Source organism: Pieris napi, chromosome 2 (genome assembly GCF_905475465.1).
Source record: "Pieris napi chromosome 2, ilPieNapi1.2, whole genome shotgun sequence".
NCBI lineage: Eukaryota > Metazoa > Arthropoda > Insecta > Lepidoptera > Pieridae > Pieris > Pieris napi.
Window position 1 is genome coordinate 1,590,610 of NC_062235.1, and position 14,651 is coordinate 1,605,260.

Genomic DNA, 14,651 nt, shown 5'->3' on the forward strand with positions numbered 1-14,651 from the left:
GCCAGTTCTCAAATCAAGGGCGTAGAACGTACGAGAATAACTGGCAATAAATTCCCCGCCACTCTTTTTAATCGCCAAGGTTTTTGTTTTACAAAATTTTTCTAAGCCATTACGCCATGTTCCACATGACATCTTAAGTAATTAACTATAATAATAAAAATCGAACGAAGAACGCTACAATAGCCCTTTGGCATAGTCCATTATTCTTATCGGCGCCTTTTTACAACCAAGTACCTAACAATTAATAGAGGCTTAAAAGTAACAGTATAGTTGACGCGTCATTATGACTCTATTATTAAAGAGTACAATTCATTCATTCGAGACCTATTGATGTTAGAACAAAGAACGCGGAACCAATAACATATCGTTAAAAACTTTATCGCTTCTAATGTAAATAAACAGGGCATTGTGAGTGGAAAATAATTTACTAGTGCTAACGCTTCGAGTAAATTAGATTTCTAAAATTACAGCGTAGAGTTTTGATAAACCTTTATATTTTAAGGGCGTATTGTAATCTACTATTTAAGATATATCCAGTACCTAAGACACTTCAGCATTTACATAGGCTGCACTAAAAGTATCGGGAATGGAATAATACCACTGTTCCTGTCATATTTAAATCTTTTTAATTGAAAACTCCTTTTTTTTTAAATCGAATACCATTTTTTTTTTAAAAGATTCTCGGACTTTTCACAAAGTTTTGTCAAACTTGTTTAGTCGTTGAGAAAATGGAATTGACTCGAGAAAATTCAAGAGCGATGATTTATTATGACTTTCGAAGTGGTTTATCACAAAAACAGTGTGTTGACTTTTTAATCGCCAAGGTTTTTGTTTTACAAAATTTTTCTAAGCCATTACGCCATGTTCCACATGACATCTTAAGTAATTAACTATAATAATAAAAATCGAACGAAGAACGCTACAATAGCCCTTTGGCATAGTCCATTATTCTTATCGGCGCCTTTTTACAACCAAGTACCTAACAATTAATAGAGGCTTAAAAGTAACAGTATAGTTGACGCGTCATTATGACTCTATTATTAAAGAGTACAATTCATTCATTCGAGACCTATTGATGTTAGAACAAAGAACGCGGAACCAATAACATATCGTTAAAAACTTTATCGCTTCTAATGTAAATAAACAGGGCATTGTGAGTGGAAAATAATTTACTAGTGCTAACGCTTCGAGTAAATTAGATTTCTAAAATTACAGCGTAGAGTTTTGATAAACCTTTATATTTTAAGGGCGTATTGTAATCTACTATTTAAGATATATCCAGTACCTAAGACACTTCAGCATTTACATAGGCTGCACTAAAAGTATCGGGAATGGAATAATACCACTGTTCCTGTCATATTTAAATCTTTTTAATTGAAAACTCCTTTTTTTTTAAATCGAATACCATTTTTTTTTTAAAAGATTCTCGGACTTTTCACAAAGTTTTGTCAAACTTGTTTAGTCGTTGAGAAAATGGAATTGACTCGAGAAAATTCAAGAGCGATGATTTATTATGACTTTCGAAGTGGTTTATCACAAAAACAGTGTGTTGACCGGTTGTAAGTAAAGTAAGTGAGTAAAGTAAGTAATATAGATAGAATACGTAATTTAAAGGTTCAAACATTTGCGAAAGGAAAGATTTACGAACTAAGTAAATACCTAATTCGGCTGTGTCGTGTGATGGTGTGAAAGTAAGGGTATTAACGTGAGGGCGTATATGTGGGGTTTGCTCATGATGTGATTTGTTTCATCATTAATTTTGTTTGCCTTTTGTTTTCATCAGTACTGTACAGTTGAGACGCTGAACCAGTAGACAATGTAAAGATATCTCGCACTTTGATTAGAAAATCCGGCCAAGCCTTGCTGTGGCTAAGGTTTATGTTATATTACATAGTACATAGTAAACTATTCAAGGGAAACGATAAGAGAACACCAGTCATAGGGACCACCAAGCTTTTTTGATGGTTATGCCATTAAATTGTAGCTTATATGAAACGTCGGTACTTTCAACACAGCGCCATCTGTTAGAAGTGTAACTATCAAATAATAAACAAATATTTTGCAACAAAATAATATTGCGGGTACAAATTGTAAGCTATCCTATCTTTTAAGTTAGATCAAACCGCACACGGTGTGCAAATTTGATTGAAATCGGTTCAATAGTTTAGGAGCGGACAAACAACGTGACACGTAATTCATATATATTAAGATTATTCTTATCTGTAGACAAATTTATTCTTAACATACAATAATGAACAGCAAGTAACTGTTGATTTTGGACGCGTACAAAGTAAAAATATTATCTTTTAATAAACATTTATAACATATAACAAGATAACATTTATTTAAAAATAATTTCCGCTTATGTATAAGTTGGCGTCTTTGTCTTTATTTGTTGACAGTTAGAGTCTCTTGAACTTTGTAGAATTAACGTCTGTCTAGTAGGGTATCTTAAGAGCAGTGTTGGCCTAGTGGCTTCAGCGTGCGACTCTCATACCTAAGGTCGTAGGTTCGAACCATTCGACTTTCTGTCATGCGCATTTAACATTTGCTCGAACGGTGAAGGAAACATCGTGAGGAAACCGACATGTCTTAGACTCAAAAACCGACGGCGTGTGTCAGGCACTGGAGGCTGATCACCTACTTGCCTATTAGATTTAAAAATTATCATAAAACAGATTCAGAAATCTGAGGCCAAGACCTAAAGAGGTTGTAGCGCCATTGATATTTTTTTTTATTTTTTTTTAGTAGGGTATCTTAATTACTTTAAACGTCCCAATAGAACGCAACGTTTAAAATAACGATTATAATTATTACAACTCTAATTAATTAAAGCGAGTTTCTTAAGTAGAAACCTTTTTCGTAATTGTTAAAATCAATTTATAAATTTTCTTTGTGTTTCTATTTACGGACGTTTCACTTTAAACCCAATTTTGCATATTACGTTAAATATTTTTTTTTGTTTTCATATCATGCTTCGACGACAGATATTAATATAAGTTCAATGTCAAGCGCTAAGTTATCGAATTATAAATTATAAGTAATGCTTTTTAGCCCAGTTACAATGAAAATGACAATGACAAAAACAATTGGTGGCCCTTGAAGCGAGAACAATTTGATTTTTTAATATGTTCAGCACAATATAATATGGTCGAAATAAAACCGTTAAAAAATTTGGTATATTGTTTAAATTAATCATCAATAAACGCGCTACAGTGCAGTGTTACAAAATATTTAAAAAAATACCAGAAAATTTGAAGAATGAAACAAATAACTTGAGGTTTACCAAATTTCTAAAGGAATTATTATATAAGAAATGTTATTACAGTGTTACAGAGTACCTGACTGATAGACTTTATTTTCTTTATAAAAGTTAAGTTTATTAATAATTTTTAGTACCGTTTCGTAACGTGAAACCAAAGCAAATATACCTAATAAATAATGTATCTTATAAGAACAAAAATGTCCTTATTGTCCTTATTGTAATAAATTATAACGTCATGTAAAATATGTACATAAGGAATGCAATAAAGATTTGAGTTTGAGTGTTGGCCTAGTAGCTTCAAGGTGCGACTCTCATCCCGGACTTTCTTTCTATGCGCATTTAACAATCGCTCGAACGGTGAAGGTAAACATCGTGAGGACTGGATTGCCTAAGACCCAAAAATTCGACGGCGTGTCACAAGAGGATCACCTACTTGCCTATTATATTGACAATTGAAACAGATACAGCTACTTAAAAGGTTGTGATGATTTATTTATTTAAACGCCCATAAAGTACTAAGTAAATTGACATCAATTCCTTATCATTCTTGTAGGTATGTTTGTAAATAAATAAAGGTGACAATAACAGATTAATTTTGTTTTCGCTGTGATAAGGGATAGACAGCTATAGTTAAAAAGGGGCAATAAGATTTATATTTCATGAAAAATGGGTTTTGTTGACAGCAAAAATTTTTTACGAACGCTCTTTGTTATGTACATATATTCATACATTAAACCTGCCCCAAATAAAAAATGGTAAAAGGCTGTAAATATAGACATAGTAAGAGTACTCCAATTTTGCAGTACATCATAAAATGGGTCGTAAAAATTCACTCGTTCGCCCCAGCAATCAATACGCTCACACTGGTACGAAATATGTATATTTTAAAATAATGTAATAAATTTAAAGATTAAATTTTTTTTCCTCTATTTCGCGGATAGAGGACACCGTGAGCCATTTCTGCCAAAACCCTCCATCTTTTAGTCGATACCAACTCCGGGGAAATAAATACAGATAGCACAACTTTTTCTACAGCTGTGATACTTTTTGACATTCAACACCACATTTAAAAATATATCGATCTAATTGCGCCGTTTTAACTACAGTACTTATGTTTCTTTTCATTACAACTGAAACACAATTTAAGAGAAAGAGACAAAAGAGTTATTTAGTCAGAATACGGAATGTAAGGGGAAAAGGTATATATATACTTTCTATAACGTGTAGGTTATATGTAAAATTTATTAGTTGATTATAATTATGTAAAATTTAAATAATTAATATTAATTCAAAAATCATTTCAATATATGTCACTTTTTTCCTGAAAAATATATTTTAATATTTATAAACCTTAACAATAGTGCCACTTAATCCTCTTTACACACACACTAAATTTGAGAGATAGAGACAAAAAAGTTATTTAGTTATAATACGTAATATACAGTATAGGTACTAGGTATAGGTATAGGTAAAATTGAAATAATTTATATTAATTCAAAACTCATTTCAATATATCGCCGTCACTTTTTTCCTAAAAAATATATTTTAACGTTTATAAATCTTACCAATAGTGCGACTAAATCCTCTTTTATAACACAAACCACAGAACACAATCCACGCTCGAAACTTGGGAAATTACGCGGGAGACGGCACACGACTGCTCATCTCCGCATCAAATGACACACTGGAAATTGTCTTTTCCTCGGTCCAATTGGAATCTGCGCTGCAGTGAGCAATCTGTAGTAAAACTTTTTTCGGCTTCTAGATTATTAAAAGTTATAGATAATCTATATAACAAACATAAAAATAGATTGTATATAGACAATAGAGGATATTTCATGCATGAAGTTTCTTTACTATTTAATATTTGTAAATAAGTATTAGTTGTGCAGGTGTAAAGATCTCACGTTGTTCATGAGTTTTCTTCTATTGTTCTGACTGTTGGTAGTTTTCTCATCTGTTTTTTTTAATAATAATATTTAATTTTTATTAAAAAAATAAACATAAAACGGCAACTTCTTACAATAATCCTGTAGTATGTTCAATGTTTTTTAAGGCGGTTTTTGCCGCACACCACCACAATATGGAACCAGCTGCCCATTAAAGTATTTCCGAACCAATTCGACTTAGGGTCCTTCAAGAAAGAGCGTACCAATTCTTAAAAGGCCGACAACGCACATTCAAGCCTTCTGGCAATGTGGGTGTCCATGGGCGGGCGGTTTCACTTTACATCAGATGAGCTTCTTGATACATAAAAAACCTCTAAATAACTCACTAATCAATTGGATATAATCAGTGATCTAAAGCTGTTTTACATGCCCAATTATAATATTTATCTCCTTATTACCTTATTTCCTATTTTTACGAACGAACCTAAACTTTTTTATAATTACAAATACATAAAGCAATTCGCGCTGCATGCGCTGTGTCTGTTAGTTTTTTGCACCTCAGAGTCATTCCAAGATACGTTGATTCGAATTCCAATTCAAATAGCGTAATTTTTATGTGATTTGTGAATTTGTATCTTGGATAGTTTGACTATCTCAGAATTCATAGGTTGGGAAATTTTATTATAAACAAAGGGGCCCTATAATGCAAAGAAGCGTTGGCCAAACACAGCCCTTCGTTTTGACGCCGGGAATACAAAACGTTTTATTTATTTATTTATTAACACTTCGTTGCATTACAATATAAAAATTTAGGTTAATAAATGTAAGAAGCCAGAACTGGCGGCCTTGTCGCTTTCGAGCGATCTCTTCCAGGCACTTCTTCACCACTGTGAGAAAATAAAAAAAATGTATTAAATAAGATAAGGTAGGCAAGAAGTGCAAACAAACATATTATAGTTATAGAGAAGAAAAAAAAATTAACAGGAACAAAAAAAACAAACTAAACTAATAAAGGATACATGTAAAATAAAAAGTAATAAGCGCGCATGAATCATAATAATTTAATTTAAGATCAGTCTCACGTCAGTTGGTAGTTAGTAAGAAAGTTTTAATTGAATTAAACCTCAATTGACAAGCTCTCTATTATATAATATTTTCACACTGCAAAAGTATACACCCTCATTCACTGGGGGTGTCCAATTGAATTCTCTTCACGTACTTTGATTTATGATAGACTAATATGATTAGACGGCGATGCTCACTCAAACGGATTATAGGAAAATTAATGATGTTTTACACTCTATATTTTCCAAGGGTTTCTATTGACGATCGACACAATGTAAGAAATTATATTCATCTTTTAAGTATGTATAGTTCACGCTATAAAAAATCGATAGCCCCTATTTGATGTCGTTAATTTCTTTTAAAATTCCTTCTCAATATGCGACAAGACACTCAAAATTGTTCCATGTGCCTCGTACGAACTCGAATTACCTGCATAATTCACCAATGTTTCGGGTTTTATCTAACTATGACACTAATTATGAGGATATTGATATTTTCCACCTCACCAAGGAACGGGAAGGCTCGAATTTTGTTTAGGTTGTATTTGGTATTATTTTTTGTTTTAAATATTAAATTTCAGTTTTCTGTATATATTTTTTCTATTGATGCACTTATTTATTTCATTTTTCTTATATAATATTGTTTATCTATGTAATCTGTTTTGGCTTTTTGTACTGTATAAGTGTTTGTTTTGTAATATTATGTATGTTAGCTGTAAGATTACTTATAATTAAATAATTATTAAATAAATAAATAAAAACAGCAAAAAATCAAAATAAAAGAAATTAATGAAAAAATTAAGTCCCCCGCCTGTTTATATGCTGCACGGTTTTCATCAATAGGTACTGTGATTGCTAAGATAGGTTTTGGTGTGTATTTAGTTATTGTATTACGTAATTACATTATTGACAAAATACACAACAACCAGAAGTGCGCAGCTGTGGGCAGTTTTGTCATTCATTGTAATTTTGAAGTGTTATAGAAATAAACGGGCTTATTATTATTATTTAGCTTACATAAGCACGCTACATTCAGCTTATCCGGAGCTGGATATATTCGGTAGTGGGCTGATCGGTTTTAGGGGGGCATTGTGGGGGCATTCTTGAACCTAATTCGCTGTTTTGCTGATGATATTTCTTTCTTTTCTGCTTTAAGTACCAACAAATTTTTAATTATTTTATTTTCATATTACATTATCTTGTATATGTTTTAATTGTATTTTTTAATTTTTAATTTCTATTTTTTTGTAAAACTTATATTTACTTTAATTGTCATACATTTTAGATGGAAGATTTTGTAAAATAATCAGTAAATTTAGTACTATGTTTGATGTAAAATGTAAACTTAATAACTAAATACATTCACAATGCAGTCAGGTTTTGGTGTAACCATTATGGAGCTCCGTTGTTGACTTATAAATCAATAAAGTATTGGATATTTGCCCAGGTATAAATCCTTTTTTGTCGCAATATATAAAACATAATTGGACTTTTGATCAAACGATGTTTTTGGTCTAGTGGTCTAGACAATAGACGCCCATAGCGAGATTTAATTCAAATTAGGCTGTTTGAAGTTCGGAGTCAAAAGTCAGCGACTAGATGTATAAAATCTAACCCGCTGTTAACAAACGGGCGGCATACTTAGCTTAAGTCACCACTCTGAATCTTTATCTTATAGATGGATACACACGTCCAGTGTGCGACGATGTGTAGAGAGGAACGGAGATTACTTCAAAAAACAATAAAAGTATTGGCAACATTACAACCTAGGTTAAGTAGTTACCTAATTTTAAATAATGTAGCATTTTTTAGCAATTTAGGCATTTTCTTTTGCGAACTACTGTGTGGAATCGACTCCCGGTGGGGGTCCTCCAAATGTTTAAAAAGCGAGTCTACTCCTCCCTCAAAGGCCGGCAACGCACCCACTAAAAATGGGTGTCTATGGGCTGCGTAGGCTGCCCTTTTTGGTCGTCCCGCAAGCTCGTTTATAATATATTATATTTAATTTACTATTATATAAAAAAAAAGTAGCAATTGTTTGTAAATTATCTTAGTACATTTACTGTAAACAAAAATACAGCGAAGAGAATAATAAAAGATTCCTAAACAAGTCCCAATATCACAAAGGTAAGAACGAGATTTTTTGCCTTGGGCCAGATTGTTGGCGCAGATATTCTTGAGGGTGTTGTTGACACCGTCTCCCGAGGATCAATGAGTGTGAAGATCCCTCTAAGATGATGCTCAGCATTTTAATGACGCAGCACTTTTGGTTTACTTGATTTTTAATCACGATCCTTTGTATTATAGATCCAGTCTTTGATGTTGAAATGGAAATATCAAACTCACATTCTTTATTTATAAATATTAAATTTTTCAAATTAGAGAATAACAAAATCCTGTATTGCTGTAATTAAATATACTAGTACATAAACATGTGAAATACTAAAAAATTGACATTAAAGAATGAATACTAAGAATTAATCGGCAAGCCGGTTGATTTATGTTATACAGCTTGTCCCTAGACATAGGCCTCCTCTAAGGGCTTCCACTCTTCTCTGTTTCTAGCTTTACGTAGCCACATATACACAGCTACATCATCTTCCCATCTTTTTATTTGTCTTCCTGGTTTTCTTTTCAATTTTCGTGACACAAAATTAACAGAATGAAGTTGCGCATGGAAGATGCTACAGCATTGGACATTATTTAAAAACAACATTCGAATAATAATAGAATGTATGTTACACTTAATGTAAGAGAATAATAATAAATATTTATTTATTTAATTTTTCAAATGAAACTGAACTTTATTGACTATAATGACTCCTTTTCCAGTCTTTGATTATTTAATTGTAAATAATTATTTGCATGCAATCAAAAACTATTTTTAATAATGCCAAAGAAGTATAACTTCATAAGCGCGTACATAAGTACACACACCCTTTTTTTATTAATTTTCTCTGCACAGAGAATTTAACATTACGATCTAGCCTAACTTAAGACTAATCAGTAATTTAAGTTTCACCTAATTTACTAAAGATATTTAACATAAGAAAGTGACCAATAACACTACTTACAGTCTCTATAAAGACAAATATAAATATAAATATGTTTATTATGGAATATAAGATACAGGTATCACTTATTCCACGTCATTAAATTTGAATCGGTAGGCATCCCTACTCATCGGCAAAGAAGACAGAGGGTGTAGGCCGAGAGAAAAAGCCGGCGTAAAAAACTCTCGGTACTCTTTTAAAATGGCAAATCAAAAGAGTTCTACTACACTCTGTTCTTGTGTACTATTTTTTTTCACTTACCACTGTTTAGCACTGAAGACTAACGTGCACTCATACTAAATAAAATACTATAGTAATAGACGAATAAAAAAGACATTGTTATGTTCAAAATCAAATTTTGTTACCTATTCTAAAACTCTGTTCAGTGTGATACACTCACAGATTCAGTGCCGAGATTTGTGTGTGACTTCTGTAAGTTCACAATTGGATTTGACATTCGGGAGCCATACTTAGCCCTAAGTGTCGACTCAGACTTACCTTTCAAGATTATGAAACATATCTTAGATAATCATTACACGATTAAAGAGAATTTGTTAGCTAATATGATACGTTTTCGCATGAACGGCAAAAACGGGAAATGAGAAGGGAAATGATATGATTATCTTCAGGATATTTAAGATGCTATTTTTTATTTCGTGAAGAATTCACGTTGGCTTATAAGCTTATATCAAGCTAATACTATATTTGTTAATTACAGAAATACATACATTTTCCTTACATACTATGCCAATATGATAATGTCGAGAAAAATAATCGCTACTGTGAATTCACTCTGCGAACATATAAATATGTCGATCGTGTCGGAGACAGCATTCAGTAGGCGCAACTTCTTTGATATGGGGGATCTGTGCAACAGACTGGTTCCCTTGGTATCGCAAATAACCTAGGCCTTCGCCGTCGCACATATCCCATAGGTACAAAGAAACCCAGCCCTGCGATTCTGTAACTCACTTTTCGAACTCACACAGCTTGGAGCACACTTGGGTTGCACACTACTCTCCGCAAGACTTTCAGTACATAGTACCAAGTGTAAGTCCCGTCAGGTTTCTAATTTATTGTACCCCACAATCCCTAAGACAAATAATATTGGGTACATTAAAGTATAGTAGGGATAGACGCTATACAGTTTGTTATAAAGGTATCGTGTGAATTTATTCTTTATGCGCTCCAACATAAGGCAGTATAGCTTCATGCGGATATGTACTATAATATATGTAGTAATATAATAGAGCCACACTTCGTTAGCGTTCCAGTACTGGTTGCTGGAATTTAAAGAAACCATTTTTGAAGTGATATTAATGAAATCGGTTAAAAATGAAATTTTAAATACAGTGTAAAAATTTTATAACGTCATTCGGTATAAGGAAAAACTCTCTATTACATAAAAATTTGCAAAATTTATTTGGTTTAACCCAATACCCATACATAAATTCATCCCTCCCTGTAACGACACCTCTCTATAATAGATAAAAATTCTCGGTCCCTGAAAATTCGTTATAAAGAGTACTGTACACTGTACAAGTGTACACTGAATTACATGATATCGTCAGAGCCATGGCTGATACGTGAACAAAATCCTCACCTCAAAACTTAAAGCTGGTAAATTGTTTTGTTTAGTCTCCGGGATTTAAACTTAAGACCTCGTTTATTCAGACTTGCTAATATTTAAACAAATTTGTGAAAAGGTTTTCACGAATTACGAAAAGATTTAGGTTGTGCAAAGTAAAAAGTTACATAGGGTAGAGCGGGGCTAGTTGAGCATAGGGGCAAGTTGGGCAATCGAAATATCTCGGAAACTATTCACCTTACGCGGGAATATCAATTAGCGAAAAGAAGGAGTCGTAGGAGGGGTAATCATCGCACGATAGCTAGTGGCAGCTCGACGAGTGAGTGAAGTGTCACGGCGTTTTGTTTATTTCGTGACCAAAAAGTGAAAACATTGTTTATCGCAAGTTTTCGTCTGTCTTTGTCAAATGTTCTCTGTTTTCAATCAAGACAGTGTTAATCTTCCAGAAGATTATTGTATTTTTGATTTATAAATAGGTTTTGGGTCTAATTCCAGGCATTTATTTACAATTCCACTTTAAAAAAAAATTTTAAATTTTGGGTTGGGGTAAGTTGAGCAACTATAGCTTAACTAACCCCACGACTTAAACAACTGATCAGTAATGAATCTTTTAATTTTTGTTTGGATGCGGACTTACAAGAGGAAGACTACAAGATATTCTTACAGTACTGATACTTAAATAATGCTGCAAAGGCTGTCCACGATGAGGGGAAAAGTGTGAATACCGCCGCTAAAGAATTCGGTATTGGTCGACTTTTAAATAAATTAAATGAAGGTGATGATTCATTTATGGGCTATACAACACCGAGGGAAGTATATCCTCTCTCACAGGAGGACTGTTTGAAAAAATACTTGCTACAAATGGCATTTTTCTCTAAAAGACAACCGTCGCCTTGCCTGAGAGTATGCTGCTAAATTTGGCATTGAAATTCCACCCAGCTAAATTGCAAATAAGATGGCCGGAAAAGAATGGTTGATGATGTTTTTAAAACAAAAAAATCGTAGCTATCTATACATAAACCAGAACCCACCAGCCTTGGTAATCTTTTTAAGAAATTATCGGAAGTAATGGATAGATATGGATGCTCATGTTTTGTTGATTCTAGTTTCGGGTAATTATACAAAGAAAATGTCTTTAAGTTTTGTTGTTCTGTCAATAAAAGACTATAAATAAAAAGCTAACTGTTTCACACATATTTTACTTCATCTCAAGTTAACATAGAACCCATGGTTTGGCCTAGACATTCTTAGTGCTCAACTTGCCCCATACCCTTGCTCAACTTACCCCACCCATGGGGTAAATTGAGCATACTTGACTTTCTGCATTTAAACATCTGTAGCTATTACATTGGACTTGTTACAAAAAAATACTATGGACACTTTTGTTAAGGGATAAATTACTAATCCATCAGGACACATAACAACTCATTGAGACTTATCATTGAGGAGCTATATCCAAGCAAGTGAAAAATTGCTCAACTAGCCCCGCCCTACCCTACTTCAGTTAGCGTGGCTACGTTAATTCATAGATTATGACCAAATAACATGTTGACATTTCAATTTAGTATGTTTTTTTTCTTTTTTATAGAACAGGGGGCAAACGGACCGGACGCTAACCTCATGTTAAGTGATACGGCCTATTAAGAATTGGTACGCTCTTTTCTTGAAGGTCCCTAAATCGAATTGGTTCGGAAATACTTCAGTGGGCAGCTGGTGGTGGTGCGCAGCAAAAAACCTATTAGGGTTCCACAGATTATAACACAATTTAAGATCTTAAATCTCTTGTGGTTTGCTCTTTTATTATAGGCATTCATTTAATTCTTTAAAAAACTCGGTTTGTATACTGGTTAATTGTTTGCCTTTGGCCTAAAACCCATATAGTTTTTTAAAAGTGCGGAATGCGGAAGCTGTATCCAGAATGCTTTCCTCGGTAAAATAGTATTCCCAGCGGCTGTCGTGTGTCAGTATAGTAAAAGAAGGAATCCAAAAACTATAAGACTAAGACCAGCACTTACCTTCAACGGTTGGTCCTACTCCAAGCAATGGATCCTTAATTATTGTAATACGTAAATGCGGTAATAATTTTTGTGAATCTTTTTGAAGTTATACTTCTTTTGGCCCGTTAGGGAAAAATGATGACGGTAAATTTTTACGATGCACGCACACCGTCTCAAAAAACACTGTAGTTAGCTATAGTCAGAATTTTAGTTTTTTTGAAGTTAGTAAGTTTACAGTCTTTTGGCGCGTTAGGGAAAAATGATGAGAGTAAATTTTTTCTATTGTTAGTGTAGTTTTCTACAAACGTAGAATAAAGCGAAAGATAAAAAAATTGAAAATATTTGTTACGCCAAAGAAGTATAACTTCTAACACGTGTACATAAGTACACGCGATTTTTTTAACCAGTGGTGTGTTAAAAGACTTTATGATTGCAATGAAAGCCTTATGGAATATACTAGGGCAGTTAAGATTGAATAACAGTGATGTAGGTTAGTTGCTCGGGGAAGGACAGAATCGATACAATAACTGAATTATTGCTGGAATATTGCATGTACCTACATCCAGCTTGTTCGCCTCCGGAAGCCGATTGCCGGCTAGTATAGCTGTTTTGAGTGGGGGTAATCTAGTGGGAGTAAACTTCAATATGAATAAATATAATCTCAAACTCTCTAACTCAAAATATCTTTATTCATATAGGTGAACAAGTACACTTATGAATCGTCAAAAAGAAGTTAAATTAATTGTTAATTTACATTTACTACCAGTTCGCAAGTCAAGGGCGTAGAGCAGGTAAGAAGAACTGGCAAGAAACTTTCTGCCACTCTTTTTAATCGCCAAGTATTGTCATACAAATTGTTTGAACTGTAGGAAATCAATCCCAAGGATTAGGATCATTTAAGTATTCGTCAAATTTATAAAAAGTCTCATTCGAATTTTTCGCGAATACAACAGAATAAACGCTACTTATTCACAGCTTGATATATTCGGTAGTGGGCTGATCAATTTAAAGAAAGCGTTCTTAAGCCCCATTGGGGTACCTAATTCGCATTGCTTAGCGAATACCAAACTAAAATTTATAGTTTAGTTTGGTAATTTTTAGTTTGGTAATATTTTTATTGTATTTCGATTTTATTTTTTTGCAAAATTTATGTTCACCATAACTGTCATGTATTTTAAAATAGATAGATTATAACATACATATGCATTATGTAAGATGTGGTGTGCTTGAATCAATAAATAAATAGTGTGATATAATGAATATCCCTCAAAAAGATTTATTTTAATGTGTAATAATTGCATAAACCTACCTGTACGGTTCCTGGGTCATCAGGGGTTCGAAATAATAGAATAAATTGAACTTACTCTATATTTATCACTCGCGTTATACAATAGAATATGAGCGGATTAATAACTATTATGTTAATTGCTATATAATAAGTGCAATCTAACAAACAGAGAGAGTGCCTACGTCTGGCTATGCTCCCGGGTTGAAACTCCTATGACTTAGTTAATTACGAATGACTGCATAGTAACAGTCGAAGAGAGTGCCTGCGTCGGGCTATACTCTCGGGGCGTGACTCCGACGATTGTAGGAAATCGTCATGCTTATAAGTGATCAAACTGTACAGCCAGGGCACGTACTTACATAATAAAAACATCACGCTCGTGGATGCTTGAAATGTACGATCCCTGGCACGTACTTACATAGGAAATAATTAAGCTTATAAAACTAAGAAAGCCTGAGCGAGTAAAATGTACAGCCTTGGCTCGTACATACTCCCCCAGGCAAAAGT